The sequence below is a fragment of the Acipenser ruthenus genome, chromosome 4, assembly GCF_902713425.1.
Source record: "Acipenser ruthenus chromosome 4, fAciRut3.2 maternal haplotype, whole genome shotgun sequence".
NCBI classification, from domain to species: domain Eukaryota; kingdom Metazoa; phylum Chordata; class Actinopteri; order Acipenseriformes; family Acipenseridae; genus Acipenser; species Acipenser ruthenus.
Window position 1 is genome coordinate 91,715,853 of NC_081192.1, and position 19,394 is coordinate 91,735,246.

The window sequence follows — 19,394 nt, forward strand, 5'->3', positions numbered from 1 at the left end:
TTTTTAGGACTACTTTCACAATTTTAAAACCAAAACATGTAAATACAGTTAATATAATTATTATAGTGCCGCTATATATTGTAGCAGCCGACTATTCAGCAGATTCAGCAGGAAGGTGGAAGAATGGAAGAAGCAGGCAGGAGTCAGGTTTGCTGCAGAAACCCGTTAGAACGGCTGCGTTTATTTGGCTCTTCAAGCTCTTTTAGGAATGTCTTTATCGAAATGGATTTAACACTAGAACAGGAGCAGTCTTTTTGGCGCACCACGGTTTTTAAAATTGATTTTTCTCCACTGATTTGGCAGCTAGGCACCTGTGTTTTTTTTTTTTTTTTACTTTTCCTAAATATATATATATTAAACATCTGAAACCATCAGTAGACCCAGGGTTGCAGAAATAATACATTATACCTAGAACTACCGCTGCTGTCATTTTGACTATCATAGTAAAAATAGTGGGGTTGGCTTAGTGCTGCTGAACTTGAGCTTCACGCTTGTTTTGAATAGCTACAGAAGACATTTTCAGACGTGATTTATCTATCAACAGCTGTAAAAATATTTCTTTTCTAGATAAAAAAAAAATACTTATTTTCTAGTTAAAATTAATACAACGCATGTCTGCACAGCAAGTCTTAGGAGTGATTATATTGAAAAACAACAGCAACAAAAATACTGAATAATAGAGTACCAAACCAGCTATTGCAAGACTGGAGACGGAAATTACCGTTGAATAGCCAACAGAGTCGAACTCAAGCACAAAATAAAAGGGTAAACAGAAAACCCTTGTATAAAACAGACAAACAAACTAATGTCGGGCACTATTCTCTTTTGCTCCACAGAGTGTCGTAAGCTCCCGCTGCATGTCAAAAGTCGTCTCTGAGCTGCTAAAACCACTGTTTTATAGCCCAGCATTTGCAATCATAAGTCCCCTTCCAACACCACCCCCAAGTCTCGTGTCAGTGCTCATGTTGTAACAGGTTTCCATCACGTGTAACAAGCAGTCTGCAAAAACTGTGTCAAAGACAATATCCTGAAGCAAAACAAATAATAACATCAAAACACTTTTTTTTTTTCGTAAACGAAAGTTTTTACGCTCCAAATATCACAGGCAAGATGGGGAAACGTCTGATTTACAAAGAAATGATGGGAAATACAAGTGAGGAAATCGGAATTAAAGGTAAGCACTATGTTTGGTATGTTAAAATAAACACGCTGTTTTGACTACATTTAACACAGAACAGTTTTGTGTCGTGCGACGCTGCAGTAATTTTATACGCATTTTAATATATGCGGTATAGTTCTAGGTATGTATGTACGCCCGGTAGTTCTGTTCTGTTGGCGGTTATACTTGGGTTATTCATTAATTCTTGGTTTATTCATTACATTGTAAAGTCAACAGCACAAATATGTCTTTTTTTAATCATCCTTTATTATCCAGAGTAGGAGGTATCCATACAAGATTAGCGCTACCGCTTCACAGTGGCGAGAAAGACGCCTTTTGTTTTGCATTATGGAATACCCGGTTACATATCAAACTGACTTTGCAGTTTACGGCTGGACAACGTGGAGAACTAACAATGCAGGGCACATAAGACATGGAGAGAAAGGTATGGCAGGAATTGTCGAGATGCATTTATAAACAGGGGCAGCAGCTGTGGCAGCAGGCAGGACCGGTGGCAGCAGGCAGGGCAGGAGATGCAACCGACCAGAGGAGTATAGACATACAGTGCCGTGAAAAAGTATTTGCTCTCTGTCTGATTTTCTGCATTTTTGCACATTTTTCACATTGTATTTGGTCAGATTTTTTTGTGGGTTGTAGTAATATACAGATGGAGTCTGAGAGAAAAAATGACACCAAAGTTTGGTGCTTCTTTCATTTGTTTAGTGTGCAAGGTAATCAAACATGCAATCTTCAGGTGTGAAAAGGTTATTGCCCCCCTCCCCCAAGTTAACTCAACCCAATTAAAGGGATAATTAGGGTCAGCTGTTTGAGTACTTTGGTTAACAATTAGGCCTGATTTGGGCCAGCCTTGCCCAATATAAATCTGACTAACTTTGGCCCTTACCATCAGGGTGAAGTTGTCAGCACACAGGTTCTAGAGGCACATCATGCCATGAACAAAAGAAATTCCTGAAGACCTCCGGAAAAAAGTTGTTGATGCCTATCAGTCTGGAAAGGGTTACAAAGCCATTTCAAAGGCTCTGGGGCTCCACCGAACCACAGTCAGAGCCATATTGTTCAAATGGAGAAAGTTTGGGACAGTAGTGAATCTTCCAATTACTGGCCTTCCTGCCAAAATCTCTCCAAGAGCAAGACGTAAAATCATCCAGGAAGTCACAAAGAACCCTAAAACAACATCCAGGAATCTGCAGGCCTCTCTCGCCTCGGCTAAGGTCAGTGTTCATGACTCCACCATCAGAAAGACAATGGGCAAAAATGGGATTCATGGCAGAGTAGCAAGGCGGAAACCATTGCTCACTAAGAAGAACATGAATGCTCATCTCAAGTTTGCCAAAAAGCACCTGGACGATCATCAAGAGTTCTAGAACAATGTTCTATGGACAGATGAGTCAAAAGTGGCCGACATGGGCCCCGTTATGTCTGGCGAAAACCAAACACTGCATTCCACAGTAAGAACCTCATACCAACAGTCAAGCATGGTGGTGGTAGTGTCATGGTTTGGGGATGCTTTGCTGCATCAGGACCTGGATGCCTTGCCATCATTGAAGGAACCATGAATTCTGCTCTGTATCAGAGAATTCTACAGGAGAATGTCAGGCCAACCGTCCGTGAGCTGAAGCTGAAGCGCAGCTGGGTCATGCAGTAAGACAATGATCCAAAACACACAAGCAAGTCTACATCAGAATTGTTGAAGAACAAGACATTTAAAGTTTTGGAATGGCCTTGTCATAGTCCAGACCTAAACCCCATTGAGATGTTGTGGCAGGACCTGAAACGAGCAGTTCATGCTCGAAAACCCACAAATGTCACTGAGTTGAAGCAGTTCTGCATGGAGGAGTGGGCCACAATTCCTCCATGGCGCTGTGAGAGACTAATCAATAACTACAGGAAGCGTTTGGTTGCAGTTATTGCTGCTAAAGGTGTCGTAACCAGTTATTGAGTCTAAGGGGGCAATTACTTTTTCACACAGGGGCATTGGGTGTTGCATAACTTTCTTTAACACTTTGCAGTCCATTTATTAAGTGCGTGTCAGGCGCGTCATGTCCAATTTATTTTCACACGCGCAGTTAATTTTAGACGCGCTGTTTAAAAGTATTTTTTTCCACAGTCAAATGGGTTTAAAAGGCCCTGCATATCAACAAAGCACTCACTAGGCATCTCCAGCCCCGCCCCACCCTTTCGTTCGCTATCACTTTCACATATGCTAAGAAATAAATAATAATAATAATAATAGTCGTACATACGATCAATCATCTCCTGATCACTCGTTTTATCACCAAACTTCTCAATAATGCGATCCAAGTCATTATTTTATTACTATAACATCTCAAAAAAGCTCTGCAAATGTCTGTGTTATTCTCTGTGTGCTGATTCAGTAACAGGCAGCTTGTTTCCTTATGGCCGCCCCTATCTGATGCCAGGGGCAAGTATGACTATTCATGAGATACGCCCTTTATTTTTTTTTTATTTTTTTCGGCTTGTCTCGGCTCCTGTCGCTCCCACTTGGCTTTTTCCGGCGAAAAAATGACTAGAAACCCGTTTTTTGCGTTTTTTTGATGATGTCGGGCAGGGTCCGACATTGGACCGGATAGGAATAATTGCAATGTCGGACCAGGTCCGACATAGGACCACAAAGGGTTAATAAATAAATGAAATATGTATCAAAATTGTGTGTTATTTGTTCACTCAGGGTCCCTTTTATCTAATACTAGGTTTTGGTTGAAGATCTGATAACATTCAGTGTCAAAAATGCAGAAAATCAGACAAGGGGCAAATACTTTTTCACGCCACTGTATACTGGGGGCAGCGGTAAACATCCATTTAACCACCAAAGTCTCTTTTAAGAGTGACCCAGATCTTTTTTTAAAAACGCTGAAAGTTTAAGATGTAGGGTCACGCTGTCAAATATACATCGAATATAGGGATGCCTCAGGGGCGGTGTGCGTCACCAGGTGAAGCGGAGTGCCTCCAACCCCAAAGAAGTCTGTATATTGGACATATACGGACACCCTGATGGGCCATATTGCATTTATAATCTAGGTCAAATAGTGGATTTGGAAAAAAAAAACTGAAATCATTTCTAGGGCAAACAATTGTAGTAATGGCTTTCTGCATGAGGTATTATTTATGTTATTAATTATAAGTTTTGCATTAGTGTGTCTTTTATAGTTAAGTTGTTTTTAATCATTATTTTTAAATTGTGTGTGTGTGTTGTTTACAGTCGTTTTAATGTGCTTACTAATTCAGTTGCTTTAATATGCTTTTATATTAAGTTTCTATACAGTATTGTGTAAGTTTCGAGTTCTTTTCATTTCCCATCAGCAAAACCAGCTACGTGCAGTTTTGCATAGTCTACCACAACTCGGTCACAGATGGGGGAAGGTGAATTAAAGACAAGATGGACGCGCCCTGCTCAACTTAGTACATGGCGGACCATAAGGTCAGAGAGCACCACCCCGCCTTTCCCACAGAAGAAGAATGTGGTAGGCTTGCTGTGTGTGATGAGAGAGAGACTACCTCAACTATTGGACAGAAACCAGTTGGGTTGAAGGTGAGTGAACAATTGTTTACAAAGGTATAAATATCAAACGTTATAAAGTTTTGTCTTTTCATCTCTTTCGAATTGACTCCATGGATATCCGTGCTTTCTCATACAAACATATGCACTGAGCTGTACTGAGGCCTTGTCCGAAGTCAGTTCCACTAGGAGGCGGTGTTGAGACGGCACTGAAATCATGGTTTTCTCTCAGTGTAAGACGCTGTTGTTTCAGCAGAACGGAGGGACAGAAGTAAAAAAAAAAAAAAATTAAATCTCAGATTTCTTAACTTTTTCAAGGTCTGTGATGTGCAGAAGTGTCTTTTTGTGTTTTTCTGTAGTTTTTAGTCAGGGTGAGTGTGTATATTGACAGGTTCACCAAGTATGTTTTCATTTAGATAGCAGTTTATTCCAGCTCAGAGAATAATGTAGCTTGAAATTGCATATTCTTCTCCTTGGGCATGTCTTACATTTCCATAGAAATCCCTTTATTTTCTTTTTTTCTTAAGATGTGCATTTTCCACAGTTTAGACATCTATTTCAATTGGTTTTTATTTTAGCCAGTCCTGAAACACACCCATTTTTTTGGTGTATTTTTTTGCATTTTGCTCTTTATCCAAATCGGCTTGTCTACTTACTAGCTTCTGGATTTTTTTGGTGGTTCAGTATCTTCAGATACATCCATATTTACAGGTAGTTGGTCACTCAGTTTTATAGTTACTGTAACTGACAAGATGTCTACTGGTACTGTAAGTTCTGTGAAGCAGCACAGTGATTTCTCATATGTGTGAAGGCTCCAACTGTCCATATCCATCCAATATACAGACAGCTGGAACCTTGCTCGACCAATCACATTGCTTGTTTATATATATATATATATATATATATATATATATATATATATATATATATATATATATATGATGAACATGTTGGCGTGTGTGTTTGTGTTCTATTTACAGCGTGTTGTTGTTGTTCCTTGCATACACTTGCTGCAATGCTGCTTGGGGCAGTTTGATTGCAATAGAACATAGAATAGCACATCTTTCCAAACAAACAGAACTCTGACTCACATTATCTCACACACTAGGTGTGAAAGGGAAATAAGTTAAAACTTTTACATTAAATATTTAATCGCTTCGTTATTTAATTGAATTCCATAGCATGTATGTAATGAATGTATTAAATATACATTATATGTGTAGCTTCTGCTTCTCTGCTTGTCAGAGATACAATCCAGTGCCTCCTAAGGGGCTGAGTGCATTTCTTTGGTTTCCCATCCCAAGTGATTGTCATATAATTGAGTACGGAAATCTGTAACAGATACAGTTTTCTCCAAGTAGGCGTTAAAACTACATAAATGTTTTCCTCTTTACAGATCAGTCCTTGGAGGGGTCAGAGAGGAACATTATATTGGAAAACCTCCAGGTCCATTCAGCTGTATGTGCAGCTCACGGTAGGTTTGTTTGTTTACATTCTATCTGAAAATAAACCCTGATATTCTCTTTTTTATTAACCAGTTTTTATAAGGCTCTTGAGATTCTCTTGTTTTCCAACAGAAAGAAACACCAGCTGTTATCACATAAACGTGTTTGTTTTACCAATTAAAAAAAAAAATATATATATATATATATATATATAATATATATATATTCCCCAAAACCCAGAGAAGCAGTTTTGCTCAGCTAAGGCTGCTTTCATTCTTTTGGGTTAATAACACTAGAACCACCGGATTTATGCTACTACCTAGAACCGCTAGCAGTAGTCATTTTGACGGGTACATTTTAAACAGCTTCGATATGAAAATGAAACACAAACTATCAGATACAACTCAAAAGCTGTATTTATGAACATCATATATAACATTTGTATAGCAGAAACATCATATTTAAATGAACAAATAAACATAAAAGGCATGTATATGTACACACGAAATAGAAAAAAAGAAATCATTATTTACAAAAACAACATAAAAGGCTTTATTTTCGAAATTAGCGCATCTAATTCATGACGTAAAAAAAATATATAATGAAATAAACATTTCAGAAGAAGATATTGTGTAAACAGGTGTAAACTGCTATATGTAGATACAAAATTGTGAAAACTATGTCATTATTTACAAAAATAACATTAGTCTTTTTTTCACATTAGCCTACTGCATAGCACGACTTCAAAAAATGAAAAAAACTATAATAAAATAAACATTTCAAAATAAAATATTCTGTAACCAGCTGTAAACTGGTTATATGTAGGCCAACATACACAATTGTAAAATATGTCTCCATATTAGCACAATGCACACAGATGTAACGCTGTAACTTATGTTCATTTACCACATACTGCTCTTTCACACGGCGCAGATATCAGAAGTTTTATTTTTATTGCATTTAGTTTAGTGTGTCACTTGGTGCGCACTGTATCCAGGATGAGCTGCGTTTCTCTGCCGCTTTGCAGTTTTCTGATTGAAATGTTTCTTCCAAAGCTCCGTGGCTAGCATCATAAGATGATATTTTTCCCAGTGCATTCATTGTACGAAACGAAAGAATTGATGGCTGCCATGACCAGTACATTGTAAAATACAGCAACTGGACACCGATGATTGCTTTCACGGAGTACTAAGTTTTGCGCAGATGGTGGAAACTCTCTTCTCGCTTTGTTTACTGTTCCAACCAGGCTGTTTTTTTTGTTTGTTTTTTCCTGTTGCTAATTACAGTGAAATAAAGAAAATGTCATTGGTAACATCCTAAACACAGTTACATCAGCCTAAGTACCACATTGTCATCCAGTCTCTGACCAACTGGGCGAGTTTCATCTTTGCACGGGTAGGGGTAGGGTCCGCTGTCAGCCAAAACTTGATCCCAAATTTGACAGGTTTGTTTGTCCAGTGATACCGTGCTTTTGTCAGAAACAGCTGCTTGTTCATGTAATGTTTTATGTTTAGCTTGAAACAGGCAATGCTGTTTTCAATTAAGTCATTCCAAGTTGCTGATGCCAATGCAAATACATCTGTAGTTGCTCTCAAATCAAAACGCAAAAATATCAAGATTTCTCGGAAAATTCTTGTAATAGTAATATTATAAGACAGCAGACTATATATGCTCACGTAGACAGCCAGACAGCAGTTCTCCAAGGAATTGATAGGATTGCAATAGATATTTGGATAACACATATCTAGACGTCAAGCGCAATATTCTATTCAAATACATACTGCTGTAAACTCAGCAGAGGTAGAGATAACAAACTGTCGTATATACATATAAAAATAGTGTATTGTAGGTTATATTGACAATAAAAGCATGTATTGTAACAAGCCGTCAAAATGACTACTTTTGGTGGTTCTAGGTAGAAGTGCTCATAACTTTTATTTTTGCGATTCTGACTTTCAAACGCCGTCAGTATATTTAATACATGTATTTAGGAAAAGTCAAGAACAGACAACCGCCGATCTTTAACATACGCAGAGTAATTTAAATTTTAATGCATAAATACATTTTCATCATTGATAATGCAAATTGTTATCAGTGATGGTTATCAAAATCAACCTTTGTTATTTTAAACTGTAAACTGTGATTCCTTGCGGTCAAGACAACATATTGGTAGAATATTGTTTCCTCTTCATACACATGCACAAGGAAGAGCAAGGAACCTTGGTAGTTTTTTTTTTTTTTTTTTTGGCAGTGTGTGTTACAAAAGGCCTTCGTTATGTACTTCAAATCACGATAGGTAATTTATTTGATTTCCCTTTACAATATTGCATTTATTTCTACACCTATTTTTTTTTCACGTTGAAGTTTATGTTCAAACAAGTAAAGCATCTGTATCATTTGAGGAATATTTACATTTGATTGAGCAGCAGGGGACATTATACGGAAGATAACATTAAGCCATCACTTATTTGTATTGTCAGTTATTATAAAACACATGTATTTATTTGTGTAGATATCTTTCTTTTATTACTAGTTGGTTGATTGTGTACATGTGAAATATTTAGGTCATATAACATCATGCACAGCAAGCCTTTCTATTAAATAAAAATCCTTCCTAGGAGTAACTGGTACAGTGTTGGAGTGTATTGAAGAATTTACGGAACTGTATAATTGTAGTATCGGATAGCTGTTGCTATTGCATAGTACACATCCTTTAAGCCAACAGTCTTCTTTTTTTTAACTTTAATAGTCTGTAGAACTGGTATTGCTGAATCCTAATTGCTGATACCAAACCCAAGCTTTTAATTCCTTTGTACCAGCATGTACCACTGTGCAATGCCAATAAATCATTTTTAAGTCAATTAGTAAAAACAAAACAGTCTGAACATTCTTGGCAGCAAAGCAGAGACAGAATGAGTGTCATTATACTAAGTTCACATGAGAATTGGCTCACCTTGTAAACCTCAGGAAAGCCCATATGTTATTATTAATGATCCAGTTTCTCTGTAGTAAATATTTAAAATGAATTTAATTATACATACTCGGAGTCATTTAGATGACCACAAAAGACATTGATAATTGTCAGTGGTACAAAATTCACAATAAAGCTCCCTCCCCACTCAGATACAGGGAATGTACAACGTAACATTGAAAGAAGGGCTTTTCATTTCAGACAAATTATGTTTGTTTGTTTTAACTACACAGGAATTATTACTTTATTGTACATTTGTTTTTCCTTCTGTAAATGCTGATCCTTCTTTATAGTGTAGAAATACTAAAAAGAAGCTTAATACATTCAATGACAAATGATTTGCCTCGAAGTCTTGTGTTGTCTAAATGAGAAACGTTTGCCAATACATTTCTTATGTTTATGGTGACAACGATTCTTTTGCGCACGTCTAAAATAAACATAAATGTCTGCATCCAGTTTGCTAAATTGCTCAAGTTTATACAGTACTGTGCAAAAGTTTTAGGCAGCTCAAACAGACTTTGCCTCTGCATGTGATTTAACAAACTTGGTTTAGCACATTGTTAGGGTCACCGTCTGCTGAAGGCAACAATGGAGTGGCCTTAATAATATACAGTACTGTGCAAAAGTTTTAGGCAGGTGTGAAAAAATGCTGTAAAGTAAGAATGCTTTCAAAAATAGACATGTTAATAGTTTATATTTATCAATTAACAAAAAACAAAAAAAAATCTACATCAAATCAATATTTGGTGTGACCACCCTTTGCCTTCAAAACAGCATCAATTCTTCTAGGTACACTTGCACACAGTTTTTGAAGGAACTCGGCAGGTAGGTTGGCCCAAACATCTTGGAGAACTAACCACAGTTCTTCTGTGGATTTAGGTAGCCTCAGTTGCTTCTCTCTCTTCATGTAATCCCAGACAGACTTGATGATGTTGAGATCAGTTCCTGTGTTTTCGTGCATAGTTGAGTCGCTTGGCCTTGTTTCCACGTCGGAGGTATGGCTTTTTGGCCGCAAGTCTTCCATGAAGGCCACTTCTGACAAGACTTCTCCGGACAGTAGATGGGTGTACCAGGGTCCCACTGTTTTCTGCCAATTCTGAGCTGATGGCACTGCTGGACATCTTCCGATTGCGAAGGGAAGTAAGCATGATGTGTCTTTCATCTGCTGCAGTAAGTTTCCTTGGCCGACCACTGCATCTACGGTCCTCAACGTTGCCCGTTTCTTTGTGCTTCTTCAAAAGAGCTTGGACAGCACATCTGGAAACCCCTGTCTGCCTTGAAATTTCTGCCTGGGAGAGACCTTGCTGATGCAGAATAACTACCTTGTGTCTTGTTGCTGTGCTCAGTCTTGCCATGGTGTATGACTTTTGACAGTAAACTGTCTTCAGCAACCTCACCTTGTTAGCTGAGTTTGGCTGTTCCTCACCCAGTTTTATTCCTCCTACACAGCTGTTTCTGTTTCAGTTAATGATTGTATTTCAACCTACATATTGAATTGATGATCATTAGCACCTGTTTGGTATAACTGTTTAATCATACACCTGACTATATGCCTACAAAATCCCTGACTTTGTCCAAGTGTACCTAGAAGAATTGATGCTGTTTTGAAGGCAAAGGGTGGTCACACCAAATATGGATTTGATTTAGATTTTTCTTCTGTTCACTCACTTTGCATTTCGTTAATTGATAAATATAATCTATTAACATGTCTATTTTTGAAAGCATTCTTACTTTACAGCATTTTTTCACACCTGCCTAAAACTTTTGCACAGTACTGTATGTTATTAAGGCCACTCCATTGTTGCCTTCAGCAGACGGTCACCCTAACAATGTGCTAAACCAAGTTTGTTATATCACATGCAGAGGCAAAGTCTGTTTGAGCTCTTCATTTATGAGGTGCAAACTCGGGGCAAACGGACATTTCAAACATTTGCATTTGCACTCTCATCAAAATGATTTTTCTTTAGAACTTAAGCATTTTTTTAAGATATAGCAATGGACAACTGTGGAGATTTTTTTTTCTTTTTCAGGTATGACTTAAAATGTTTCATAGTTTTTTAAATAACAATTTCCATAGTGACAGTCAGAGCGAATACATAGCTGGTATAAGTTCTGTATTTCATTCATTTTTTGTAATAAATGTACTCAAGTCTTATCCCCTTCAGCAGGAGAGATAAGGGTCTCAGTATCTAGAATTGTCCCCCGCAGACATTTTTTTTTTTACTGTAGTAGGATTTTTATCTCACTGCAGAGGCAGATAGACATCTGCTGGGGATCAAAGTCACAACCTGTTTTTTTTTTTATCTGTGTATTATCATGAAGACTTTTTTCTGAATATAATATCATACAAATATAGTCTGCACTCCTGCAGTTTTTATTAAAGTGCAATTTTATCAGGAACAACTTTTGAAAGATGGATAGGGACAGTATGAGGCGATGAGGGTAGTGGTGGAGGGTGAGAGGGACAAATAGAAAAGCTTCAGCAAATTAGTTATAAATCATGTTCGTCAAAGTTCTTCAATCAATAAAGTAAAGTTTTATATCAATGAAAAAGTTTTAGCTTTTTGCTAAAGCAGCTGACATCGGCCTATGAATTGTTTGATGATTATCCAACTGTTTTTATTCATGAAAACTGAATTTGAAAAACATTCTTTCAATACCTCATGAGTAAAATCTTTATATGGATGTTAGATACTGAGCTGTTTTAATTAGCTAAGTAAAAATCACTTCAATATTTAAGGTTCCCTTGTGAAAAAGACATTGATGTTTCAAATTCCCTAGAGTTAGGATGTTGATTAGGCACACACAGGCCTACTTCCAATGAGCTTTGCAAAATACTGAAGAATAGAAGAAAGTGTCTACTCTTGAGAAGAGTGTTTTTCAGTGATGGTCTGGTTTGCCAAGACTGATACAAGATTAGAGCTACATGTATTTCTAACACAAAAGATATGACCGTATGAACAAGTAAACATTTCAAGTTTGAAATACATACAGATATACAGAAAGATGCCTTTATACCCCCATGTTCTAATACTACTCTAAATAATGTCTAAACCAAGTTTCATCAAAAAAGAATAAGTGTTAATGTAGGTATATGTACAAACTTAAGTGTGAGTCCTAAAGGACAGACAGGCTGGTTGTCTGCATACATTAATCTCCAGATTCTACTAATACATTGTGATTATAACTGGATATGAGGTCCTCCACATACTGTATATATAAATAAATCATGGCTGACATACAGACAGATGGGTTGAAAGACATTCAAACTCCAGATTATGATCCACTTAATAACTTGCTAATGGAAGCAATCAGTAAGTTTCATCAGATTTATAATTAAAAAAAAAAAAAATGTTTTCAGCATGTTACCAACATTCACTTACTTCAACAATTGCTAGAAAAACTGTATGTCAGCAAGACATCTAGCAGAAACACAACACTGAATATAAAGTAGGAATAATACACAGCCTTTCATTGTACAATATGTCAGAGCTCACATGCTTCTCAAATTGCAAAACAAGATTTTCCTGCAGATTTCTAATGGCATTATGAGGTGCAATACTGTTGGGAACCAACTGACAACAGCTAATGTTGCCAATGTGGATGTCTGGATATAAGTCTAAACTCTGATCCACATTATACATTACTTTTTTCATTCAGGATTTAGTTGCCCAGGTGGTCAGTCTGCTGCAAAGTACTTATTTTTATTTTATCTCTAAGTCACCCAGTCTGGGAATGAAATATGCTACAAAACCTGATTTGAATACCAAAGCAGTGGACATTCAAATGTAATGACATATTAACTAGAGTTATAATTTCCTATTAAATTCTAGTTCATGATAAATTGTGCACATTTTTTTACACTGTCATTTGTATTTTGCCTTCAACCATATTTATAAGCACAGGCTGAGATTCAGGGTAGGGATCATGGGGACTTGCCTCACCTATTTGTTGCTGATACAATCGAGTCACAACTTCTTTGTTGTTATTGTTCCAAGGAATTAAAACAATATCAAAGCTATTAATCCACCATGTCCAAACCCGACATGGATTTAGACTACAAAGAGAATGTATTTCAATTACAGAATTTAAACAACAGAAAGGTTCCTACTTCCTGGGGCACACAAAGCATTTATGTAGCACACAAGAAGCACACATCCAGCTTGCTGACCGCAAGTGAAGAAATCCTTGCAAAAAGTCTACTGCAAAGGGAAAGACCACTTTAGTACAAAGATCAGCTTATTCCACAACTACTAAAAACCTGACACCAAATTAAAGTGTTCATTTCAGCAGCATCAAGCAGAATCTCTGAACAAATTGATCAGTGCCCGGGACATCCATTACTACAGCCGGGCTTGCACATTGGCAGCCATGCTCCCCATGTCTGTGTTCCTATATTTTTATTTATTTATTTCTTAGCAGACGCCCTTATCCAGGGCGACTTACAATCGTAAGCAAAAACATTTCAAGCGTTACAATACAAGTAATACAATAAGAGCAAGAAATACAATAACTTTTGTTCAAGTAAAGTACAAGTTTGACAAACCACAATTCAATAATACAGCAGGTAATAGTGATAGTTACATCAGGATATGATTAAATAGTGATAGTTACATCAGGATGTGATTAAATACAAAGTACTACAGGTTAAAAACTTGGCAGATTACAGTATTCTGAAGTACAGGATAAAATGCAGTAAAATAGGGGCTGATAAGAGCAAAATAAAGCACATTTACATGCACATTTATATACACTCTTAGCAATGCTAGACCACGTCCCCTTCACCATGTGCCTTTGTCTCCTTGCCCACTCTCAAGATGCTAGAGGACGTTCTGTCCTCTATACTGGGGAATCAAATCTGCCATGACTTCAATTACTTACTTGCAGAAACTCCTCATGCATAAATCTCCACATTTGCAGTTCTTGCAGTGAGGCCCACTCTTCTATTGTCCACCCTCAAAACTAAAAAGGTCTGCTGCCTCAGCCTCTCCAAAATAACTACTTAAACATCTATCCATGTCCATCAATGTCCCTGATTTAAGAAAATAACTGGTCCACCATCTGTTTTATCATTGGTCCCTTAAAATAAAACACCTTTCTGAGGTATTGCTTTGTCCCAAACATTCTGGGAAGAGATTTATCATTGAGCTTTCTTTTCCACACAGATATTCTCTTCAACCAAGCTCTGTTCCATCAAAGCAACAGCCTTATTCCCACAGATGATTGTTGCTTGCAGTATGTCACCATTGACCATTATTTAGAGTATTGTGGAAATCAAAATTCTATTTCTGTTCTCCTGAGTTTTTGGTTGTAAAAGTAGCTCCTAACTATTCAATACCCTTTCAAAAGGCATCTGTTCAAGTGCCTTGCTTGCTAGACCTCCTGGGCAAGTTCCTTCTAATAGATTTATCCCCATTCCTCTGCAGGACCAAAAATAACCTTTACAAAAACTCAACATCCCTCTCTCAGAATTCCTGGGCATCACTTTGGACACATCATGAAACTCATGAGGAGAAAAACCTGGAACAGTATTCATGACACTTTTATTATTTTTGCTACACACATTTTTGTGAGTAATGTATCTCGTTTTTAGATTCTCCCATTCAAAGAACTGATCCTGGGAATGCCACTCCTAATCAAGAGCATATCAACTACTAACTGAATAGTTCCTCTGACTTCTTACAATACAGGTTGGAAATCCTATCTGGAGTTCTATTCAGCTTACCATCGATCCCCATACACCATTCAGTTTGAACAGTTTCTAGCTTGTATCACCCACTGCAATCAAAATCCCCTTCAATTATCTACCCTAATCAACCAGTATCTCTGTCCTGGTTTTCACGGCACCTATCCATGGTCTTGCAACAGGCAGGTCTGTCACTGACATGTTTTTCAGGACATTCCTTTGAGACCTAGCAGGTGGTCCTCCAATACTGCTGAATTGTAAATTAGAGCTGCTTCAGAAGACCTTGCGACAGCCCATCCGGCTTCATGTCAAAACATTATTTTTCAAATCCTTGACATTAAGCACAACCTATTTCTTTCAGATATTTCCTGTACTGAAATGGAGATGGTGGGAAGTGTGCGGCTTTGTCTCCTTGAGATGCGGAACCAGCGGCCAGAACTATAGGCACTAACATCACACTCTCCAAGCAAGCAACTATGCATGATCCAGACACTGAACTAAAATATGTTTTTTTAACTCTGACAGGAAAATGTAAAAGTACATATGTTCCCAAGAGCTGTTTCTATCCATCAGCAGCTGGCTTAAAGATAACAAAAATTGTGAAGTTCCTGAACATCTGTGCATTCACACCCACATGCATTGGCCATCTGAACAGTGCAGACGACACTCTGGTATTATAGAAATTTAGGACTAGAGTGATATTTTCCACAATGCTGTCTACATAGTTCTTATATATTATATATATATATATATATATATATATATAACTGAACTGGAACTGCTTGTCATTCATCCACCTTTTACAGCAGTATTTACTTTGGGACGATCACCTTCAGCAAATCATATTATCAGTGTGTCCGCACACAAAGAAACACATTCATGGATTTTACCTCCAGGCACTACAATCCAATGGGTTGGCTCAATAAAGCATAGAACCTCAGTACTTTGAGTAACCTTTTTTTATTTCTGGCAGTATTTATTTAGCAAAATAAATTAACTTTTTTTTTTTTAATAATGTAGTCGTTGCCAATTATTTTTTATTATTTTCTCTCCAATTTAGAATGGCCAATTATTTTTAGGCTCAGCTCACCACTACCACCTCTGCGCTGACTCGGGAGGGTGAAGACGAACACACGCTGTCCTCCGATGCATGTGCCGTCAGCCGACCGCTTTTTTTCACACTGCGGACTCACCATGCAGCCACCCAAGAGCTACAGCGTCGGAGGACAACGCAGCTCTCGGGCAGCTTACAGGCAAGCCCGCAGGCGCCCGGCCAGACTGCAGGGGTCGCTGGTGCGCGGTGATCCGAGGACACCCTGGCTGACCTAACCCTCCCTCCCCCCCGGGCGGTGCCTGGAAGCTCCAGTCCTCGGTCAGCAAAGGAATAGCCTGGACTCGAACTCGCGACGTCCAGGCTATAGAGCGCATCCTGCACTCCACGTGGAGAGCCTTTACTGGATGCGCCACTCGGGAGCCCCAAAATAAATTAACTTCTTAGTAAATAATGTGGCCTTAAGGCCCAATGTACAGGCACATTTTATTGCTTTCTTTTCATAGCCTTACACTACATAATGAATAATGTTTCTATTCCTTTGAATTTAAGATGCCCTCGAATTTTTAGACACAGCCCAAAATTAAAAATCAAATAAAGATGCATTAAAGGCATTACGATGCATTTACAGTTTGTAACTGTCTGCTGTCACACAGAGCATTACGGTTATGTGCTGCTTCTCATTTCCTGTTGTGATTACTCGTACAACTCCCTTTTAGTGAAGTGTGGTATTGCTTGGCTTAGAAAAATAAGGGGGTTGATTAGAACTGAGCCTAATAATGAAACGCTGACATTGTAAAAGCTTCTCTTTGAATTCCTCAGGAAGCTAATGACACTTTGTGACAGGGAAGACCCTCACAGGTTCAGCTGCGGTAAACAGGAACGCTTGCCCGGAGCTGAGCTGATCGGGAGGTCCTACTGGACCACATTGAGGAGGAGAGCGTCCGCTACGCAGGATAACTACTTAAACTGCCAGTCAGTCACGTTGCTGTTTGTGTACTTGGGCAGTCCTATCTTTTGTTGCCGATTTTAATACACGCATCACTATACTGTACTCGAATTTAAGAGGCAGGTCATTTTTGAGAAGAAGAAATTGGTTTAAAAAGTTTAAATTGGAAGGAATATGGTTAAAAACAAGGCATTCTGAGTGAAAAATCTTGAATTTGATTATGTAAAAATCTCAAGAAAGTGCAACATTTGCAAAGCATGGATAAGTATACTGGGATTATATTAACAAATGCCAGAAAAGCTGACTTTCATGTAAACCTTGCTGTTGCTTTCTTCTTGTAAATATGAAACCAGTATTGACTAGGATGGGTTGTCATATTGTCACAGCTTGTCGTATGTGTCTGTATGTTCTAATTGTTTCAATTTGGAGAATTGTCATTTCTGACCTCTAGCTCAATACTGTAGGTCGATTTTGTCCAATTGAATTTGTGGAATGAAAGTCAATTCTGCTACAGTAGCCCTGAGAAAACATTCTCTTCCATGTTACATGTCAGAATAATAATAAAAAGCATACTATACAATCTCTGAATGTAAAAAAAAAAAAAAAAAAACTTTTGATGTAGTTCCTGTATGCATTATTATTGCTTTAGGGATTATTTCTTATGGTAATTTCTTATGGATTTATTGAAATGCACATATATTGGCATTTACATTATTTACCTTGTATTTAATGCCTATTTTTGGTGTAGTTTCTTCCACATATTTAGTTTTTTTTCTTCACATTTTCCTATTATAAGTGTCAGTGAATCACTCCTCAAACCGCTCCTTCAGCAGTCAAGTTGGTCACACATGCTTCAGATCTGTAGTCTGATTAAAGAAGTGGCTACTGCCTTGGTAAACAGCACACTTGATTGCCAAGACATCAGTCATAGCATAGCTGTATGCAGCCTAGACACTGAATATGGGCTCTGCTAAATGTTTTATCCAGCTACTATATAAAATCTGCTTTCATAACGAAGTACAACATTCACTGTATCTACTAATTTTGCAGAGGAATTCCAGTAAATATGTCACTTTGGTAATATTTAATGTGTTTCAGGATGGTTCACGACTGACATTAACAGTTGCTTACTGTTAAAATAACGCTAGTGACAGCCACTGTTACAATATTGACTTGCACTTAAAAATATGAAAATAAAATCGGTTTTATTACAGACTTATATCAGTAAGCCTAATTCAAGACAATATTATTAAGAACAGCTAAAATGTCAAGTGTTTTACTTGTGCAGTGATTTGTGTACAAATACACAGTGAGGTATTATATAAATATCAAGTGTAGTATGACATTAAGTTAAATTGCAATGTTAATATATTTTATTTGGTAATATGTATCATAAGAGTTATAAACATGAGTGCTACCAATTTTTTTTAATACAGTACAGCATGTAGGGTAATGCAACATTTATTGAAAAAAATAAATGAGTTCTGTCACAAGGATTATTATTATTATTATTATTATTATTATTATTATTATTATTATTATTATTATTATTATTATTATTATTATTGTTATCTTTTGGATCCAATAGATTGTTTGTATGCTAAAAATCTATCAGTTTCCCATGTCTTATTTTAAAAAGAAGTGTATTTCAACCATTGGTCTCTATAGTATTTCTTGTCACTTCCATCAGATTGTCATGCATGGCACACAACCTGACATCTCTAAGGACTGTGTAAGTACAGCAGTGCCTTACTGGAAAGGTTTTGACAAAAGTGTCAAGCAAATGAGTAGGATCTGAGCTTTAAAAAAACAAACAGTAGAATTGTGTTAAACCACACACAGACTAGAAAAAGAAAAAAATAACTCCAGTAACACAATTATGCAAAGAATATCAGATAATTTTACTGGTTTGATGAATATTTCATTTTAGAATTCAGTCAAAACAGATATCTGGTCACGGTGTTGTTTGTTATGAGGGCTGATTAGGTAGGTCCCAAGCATAATTGAGCTTGACCTTGAGGAAGCGAGGAAGCTGCAAAATGCAGCCTGAGGGGGTGTTATACACTTCAGTTATGCTGGAAATATCTAAGTACCTAAGGTATCAACCTTTATTAATAACAGTCTGCTCTAGGTGTTGCCAAAACTATCCTTTTAGTGACCTTGAGGAATCATTTGATGCTCTGCCTATCTAAAAATACATACATTTGTATTTACTGTTTTCATACAGAAGTGGGCATACAGCAAGGAACACCAGTCTTGCATTAATACAGTACTGAATATTATCCTGGTGTACAACTTGTTTTGACCTCTTGATATGAGCTGTAAAAAAAAAACAGATATCCTCTGAATCAACAGCTGTTTTCTGACAGTATGGTACAGAGACCAATTTCTAACAAGAACAGAATATTTTATAAAACATATAGACACTCTGGGGGCACCCACCCCCCCACCTCTATATTTATGAACCCACTGAGTACAACCCACCTGCCCAATAGGACCTGAGTACATGTCAAACCCCCCAAAAAAGCAAATGATGATGATCCCTCTCACTCCTTTATTTGCATGTGTAACAGAGACTGGGGATGAACCGGCGAC

At 37.4% G+C, this 19,394-nt stretch overlaps 1 long non-coding RNA gene across 1 annotated transcript; it reads left to right on the forward strand.

The window, feature by feature from the left end:
- Positions 1–1,022: 1,022 nt before the first annotated feature.
- On the forward strand, positions 1,023–15,376 carry LOC131737068 (uncharacterized). Its single transcript, XR_009328635.1, has 4 exons — positions 1,023–1,174; positions 4,502–4,730; positions 6,094–6,171; positions 15,161–15,376. It is a non-coding gene; the product is annotated as an uncharacterized LOC131737068 (long non-coding RNA).
- Positions 15,377–19,394: the final 4,018 nt, after the last annotated feature.